The sequence below is a fragment of the Lepisma saccharinum genome, chromosome 8, assembly GCF_977018435.1.
Source record: "Lepisma saccharinum chromosome 8, izLepSacc3.1, whole genome shotgun sequence".
Classification (NCBI taxonomy): domain Eukaryota; kingdom Metazoa; phylum Arthropoda; class Insecta; order Zygentoma; family Lepismatidae; genus Lepisma; species Lepisma saccharinum.
The window spans coordinates 46,405,586-46,412,419 of record NC_139236.1 but is presented as its reverse complement, the minus strand read 5'-3'; positions in this window follow the sequence as shown (position 1 = coordinate 46,412,419).

Here is a 6,834-nt window from a genome sequence, read left to right as displayed (position 1 = left end):
TGTTTTCAATGTACATATGTAGGGAAAAAGCCAAAGGCTTCGAAGCTGAGCAGCTCTGATTTGGTAATAACTCGGTCGGAAACATCACACACTCACCTTACAAGCACCCCTACTGAAAGGAGAATATTGACGATTGAATTTCTAACCCAGATGGAAATCAAACCGAAAGGACGAAAGTTGTACTGCAAGAGCAGCAGTGAAAAGACAATTTATTATCCGACTTCCTAGTCCCAATTAAATTCCTTGTGGATATCGCAGTTACATGAATGCAGTTGTAGGACTTAAGGAACGTGATTCGAAAACTTTTGCAACCGGAAGTCGGAAGTAAGGGAAAGTTATTTAATCCAATCCGAAAACCGGAGTATCGAGTTTCATGTTCGAGATCAAGTCAGCAGCTTGTTACTACAAGTTTGGGAGTTTTTATTTCCTCCAGTGCAGTTTGTACATGAGTGACAAGTATCTAGTTTTTGTTGATTCCTATTTTCGAGCCCAGAAAGTTTTGACATGTACATTGTATCATGAAGGTATTTAGGGAGTGTGAAGGCAAGGCCACCCACAATTGTCGATATCTATCACTGTGAGGTGATGTAATCACCCTCTTTATCCCTCATCTTAGGGTGACCCTTGCTTAGATGATAGGTGAACCCCAGAGCCAAGAAACAAATTCCAAGATGATCCTAAGATGAAAGTTTGTCTATGAATACCTTAACGATAAAACTAAACCAAACTTCATGAATGCCGACCTCTATGCCAGAGTTGTTATCACAGCGCGCTGCAAATCCAGGGGTCCCGGGTTCAAATTCTGACCTGAGCATGGGTGATCTTTGTAAGTACTCCTTCATCCATTTCATTCTATTTTCACTCATCCTCATCTTCGCTATTAGCCAAATAGTGGTTGAAAAAGCTGAAGTAAAATAAATAAAATAAATCAATAAATTTAGAGTTATTCGTCAAATAAATACTCTAGAGCAAACCTTCATGTGACTTCTCTAGTGTTTTCGAGAATGTGTATTTTGCATTTTAAGTTATTTTATGTTGGTTTTCTTCCACTTTGGCTAATCGTGGTAATTATACCCGGGCCACGCTATCTCCCGGGCCCCATTCACAGCTCAGAAAGGCTATTTTAACAAAAGCCTTGATTCCCTGCTGGCTACTTCGGGAAGGAGGGATTCTAAGGTTGCCGCTTGTTGTCCAAACGTGGGGCAGCGGTAGGCCTAGTTGGCTGTTTGACCGCAAGTTTCTTCGTAGGTAAACGCGGCAACAAAAGGCCACCGCTGGCCTCACTCTAGATGAATTTGATGTAGGGATACTCACAAAGAACTCGGGCGAAAGTCGACCGCTTACAGTTAATGAACAATTTGATTCTCCCTCTCTCTCTCTCTCTCTCTCTCTCTCTCTCTGTATGTAAGCATGTGTAGGTATGTGTGTGAGCGTGCACACATATCCATTGAGTTTTCTATACCCTGTCCCAACTATCTCTGTAGCAAGGGCGCGCATAACGTCAGAGAAAAGGGGGAAATCGAGTGAGCAGAGCGAAGCAGTACACGCTGTTGCGAAAGTGGTAAGTGCTGTCGTGTACCTCCCCCCCTTGACGAAATCGTGTTCCCTCTCACGTGTTCATTGGTGGAGCCGTCCCTCGTCACTACTTGCACAGATACTTGTTTTCGTTCGCCTTCTACAGATATATTTGGGACAGGGTATAGGATTAATATAACATCAAGAAAACATTTCCAGTAGAGTGAATTTACTTTTCTCCAGTGCTTTTTCTTGATGCGGTACGCCGAAACTGACACCTTTTTATAGGTGAGAATGAAACAAAAACATTATATTTCTATCGAAAGAAATGTGTGTGTGTGTGTGCGCGTTATATATATGATGATGATGAGTTGTCTGCCGGAAGGCAGGTCTTTTGACCGGAAGGTCGCTGGGCAAGGTGAACCCATGGTGGTTTGCCATTGCCTTCCATGGGATGAGGATGAAATGGACATTTACAAACAACCATGCACGAGCGGGATTCGAACCCGGGGCACCTAGCGTCGCAGCGCGATGTGCTAACCACTCGGCCATGCGTTATATATATATATATATATATATGTGTGTGTGTGTGTGGGGGGGGGTGTATGTATATGTGTGTGTATATATATACACACACACACACACACACATATATATATATATATATATATATATAGAGAGAGAGAGAGAGAGAGAGAGAGGGAGGAAGTGAGGGAGTGAGTGAGAGACGGAACATTTTTAGTAGTTCACCACAACAATAAAATAAAAAAACAACTTGAAAAGAACCTTTCTTCCCAGAAAATTAGCACAACGTATATAATTTAACAAATTTTTGTAACCCTGCCAAAAATACTCCGGAACTTTATTTCCTGGGTATGCCCCTAGAGCATAACAAAGTAAACGTATTCTTGGATCGCCAGCGAAAGATGGAATTCCTGCCTGTATATCCGTCGGACATCTTTATGGTGTTCCAGGAATTCCCGTGTAACGTATCAGAAATTCACACGAAACGATAGCTCCGTAATGCCTTCCTCTCCAATTAAGGTTTTTCCAAGGAAAATCCAACGCGAAGTAACGCACATGTGGGAAATTAACTACGCAAAACTGCTACAAACACAATGACCTGACGTCATTATACCTTGTTCGCGTAACATCTTCACCTGCGTAGAGTTCATCTTGACGTCACTGAGATCAGTCCAAGTATGGTTCAGTTCTTTCCTGATTGTTCTGAATTCAAAATTAGTCGAGAGGTTATGGTAACGATATTATAAACTACAACAGCCATAGCAAACTTGGAGTAACATTTTGAGAACTGGCTACTTTTGAATTTATGCATTGTTCACCAACACGAGTATGACATCAGCACAGAATTTCGAAAACATACACACAGAATGACGTGTTTCTATTGACGTAAGCAGAAGACACACATTTTCGGCTAAATAATTTTTCAAAAAATAAATAGATGATAGACAAATAATTCTTCAGCAGCACCCTTCTATCTTAGTAATTCTAACTATGTCCAGCCACAATGTTTAGAATCACTAAATAATTTAGTCAAACTCGTTCAACATAAAATTTCTAACTCTATATCTCTATTTCTCTCTCTCTCTCTCTCTCTCTCTCTCTCTCTCTCTCTCTCTCCGCACACACACACGTACATTACATGTACATTTACATATATATAAACATGGTGGGCTGACTCATTAGTCGAGGTTGTTAGTCGTCCAGTAGCGGAGTGCGCTAACCAAGAACTTGTTTGAGGAGGGGGCGTTGAAAGGTGAATTAGCGCATCACATTTGTAGTAAAGTTACAGGTGAGTCGTAAGTTCGATTCTCACCATCAACAAAAATAAATTTGTCCACTTAAAGACGAGGGAAGACATGTCTCTAAACCTAGTGCTAGAAAAAGTGTACTAAAATCACTAGACAATGGATAATGTCCAATTAATATAGCATGCTAGTAAAATAACAAAAATACAACAACAACATAATAATAATAATAATAATAATAATAATAAAACATGTGTGTTGTAGGGTAAAATACCCTAATATGAGAGCCGTCCTAATATGAGACCCTATGGGTATGGCGTGAAGAAGGTGCCTCTGCCAAACGGAAAGAATTGGAACGTGTCCTTTGCGATACGTGGAAACATCAGAGCGAGTTTGGAGCGTGAGCTGTAAACGTATCGTCTGTAGTGTTCTACGTTTGTTTTGTCAGTGTTCCGAACTTTATGGAGTACCTGTTTAAAACTTCCACCAATGAAGTAAGGTATGTGTAATATTTTCCTGTGTGGATACGTTAGAGACGAAACAGTACATCTTTTCAACGAGATATTATCATCGAACACGACACGGTTTGCTGTAATGGCGGTCGTGCCATAATATGAGATCCGAGTGGTGCACTTTTATGAGATACGTATCTCATATTGGGATACGCTGTCCACGTTTGGAAGTAGTAATGTAAGAAACCGGATTATATCCCTGCAATCCATCCACGTGACGAACGACGACGACGCACAGAGCCTGCCTCTTGCTTCTGCGTCTGGCTCACCATCGCAACATGCAAGCGAGCTTCATGGCGAACCCTCAACTATCGCTGGACCATCCAGGGGTCCTCTTCCAAACCTTCTTCATCTGCAAGGAATGGAGACGTGCAGACTAATGTCTCACCCACAGACATTCGACCATTCCCTTCATTGCAGCCCAGGTCGTCGAGGCGAAGGAGGGGATCAGCTTGTGTAGTCACTCCATCCCCTTACAGAAATCAGTTAATGAGGAACGTCAACAACAGGCCTACTGGAAAGAAAGGGAAATACAGTCACAGAAAGAAATGGCGAGGAAAGTACCAACGGCGAAATGTGCACCGAAAAGGAAGAAACAGAAAACACCCAGTTCTGATGAATCAGACGCAAGTGAATATCTCTACACTTCCTCTGATGATGATTATGATCCTCCCGGGACAATGCTGATGCACAGTGTTTATTTTGCGGTTTTTTTTTAGTGAGAACAAGCATGGAGAATAATGGGCGAAATGCACTGGTGGATGTCACCGATGGACTCAAGGACTGTGGTGCCACCGATCCATATTCTGTGCGTCGTATGTGTTCTCAGAGACGTTAAAGTAGTGTCATGATACATACCTTAAACAGCCATATTTTGTTCTATTATCAGGTATGTACGTACTACATTTGTAGATGTGTTTTCATATATTCATTTCTTCCTTTTTTAGTATACAATTGTGTTTACAATATTGTCATTCTACTGTTTTGTTGAGCGTCTCATATTGAGAACCACTTTTTCAACAAGGGAAAAATGCAAATTTTCATTTGCTTATGTTTTGTGAGACTGGTGGTTTTTAGTTAACATGTATACGGTTTTGCATTCATTAATAAAAGAATGAAGAATACGTCTATACCATTAACACGAACCTTTCTGGCTTTCTCAACCTGCCAAGAGAGAAAAGCAAAATGGTTCTCATATTCGAGCACTTTACCCTATACATGACTATATTTTAACCTTGTGGCGCCTGAAACATACACGGTACAGGACTCCTTACAGTAAATATTTGCGTTGAATACTTAATTTCAGCACAGAGGTATACGGGAGTGATAACTAATTTCATCAGTTACCAGTAAGTAGTAACAAAAATGTTAATTGTGAGGAAGTGATTGCAATGAATTTAAATCATAGCATCTCTCCAAACAAGGAGAGTTCAATCAGTGGAAGCTGGTGGTACTTTGGAAGGAAATAGATCAAACCGTTGACAGTTGCACGCGTAATTAAAGCTTACCATGTGAAAGTGGAAGTTAATTTATTTCTCCTCAATACAGTTATTACACAGACTTGAAATTAGCATACTGGAAACTAAGCTTGTATCTCAAATTGAGCAGCTTTCTTAGCACCTAACGAGGATTGATCAAAAGATGGCAGAAAAGCGCATTCAGATTGATTGATTTAAAATGTTTGGGTGTGTTGCCACGTGTGGTCATTTTGCAGACTTCAGTCCATACGGAAGAAAATTCCATTATCTAAAACCCTTACCTCAAAATTAAAAGGAAAGGGGTGGAAAGAGCCTCTTGAGAAACGTTAAAAATACAAGTTATAAAGGGGCCTGCAAAGGACAAATACTCTAAAAACAACCTCAGAAACACTATAAATTGCCTGCTCTTCTCAAAAAGCTAGATACATTGGCTAAAACACCGTCATCGTCTCCCAATAGATTAGGTTAGTCAAAAAGTAAATGCAATGTTTTTCTTTTCTTCCGTAGGTTGGCTGTGCAGCTTTCTGCGCTCGCAAGCCGATAGATTTCGGCTTATGAACTTGAAGATATCGCTTATGTTGTAAGCAAAAAATTAGTTTAATTTTTTATGAAATCACCGACTGTTAGGGTGCCAGAGTGGCATTCATGTGAGATAAGGACGGACGAATATAAAATATTATAATATAGTTCTAACCACTAAAAACCAGACCTTACCTTACATGATCCTACTACTCATGGAATATCGCCTGGTTGATGGGATCAATTTATCTCAATTAATTAGTATTTGAATCCGTATAATTTTATCTTCATAGCATTTGTAATTTCCTAAATAGTAGAATTCGCTACCGTCCCATCAGTCCACGAGCCTAGATCTATGTGTATGAAGTAATTATCTAGACAGTTATCGATTAGTTTGATTGTTGTCATGAAGAGACAAATTCTAGAATTGAATGGATTCTTTTATATATATATCTATCATTACAGAAAATTAAATGATTTTAACCTTATTTTCTTTCAGATGAAATTAATTTACATCACGTTACAGAATAAAATGTTGTTTGGAGTAACCAAACAAAAAATTGTAGATACTGGTGAACAATCTATTTGTAAGTTGGCGACAAAAAAATACATAATTAGAAATTACAGTGAAAATGCAGGCTCGACAAGCACTCGAACCCAAGTCGAGTCTGAATTTTTCGTTGAAATTTCTACGTAGTACATCTACTGTGTCTGCCTAATCTTCATGAAAGAAATAATTGCTCACCAGTACCAAAATATTTGGTTAACTTCATTTGTTTCCTTTGAAAAAATTTTGGTTACAATTACAAAATATGTTTTGGCTAAATCTAAACAAACCAGCCATATTTGCTTAGAGAAACCAAATAATTGAGTAATATTTACCAAATCTATATTCATCAATGCTTACATTTATCAAATGTTTGTTTAGGGAAACCAAATAGTGTAGTCAAAATTACTAAAACTAATCATTTTTTTATTCAAGTAATGACGCGAGACGGCTCCACCAATGAACACGTGAGAGGGAATGGGATTGCGTGGAGG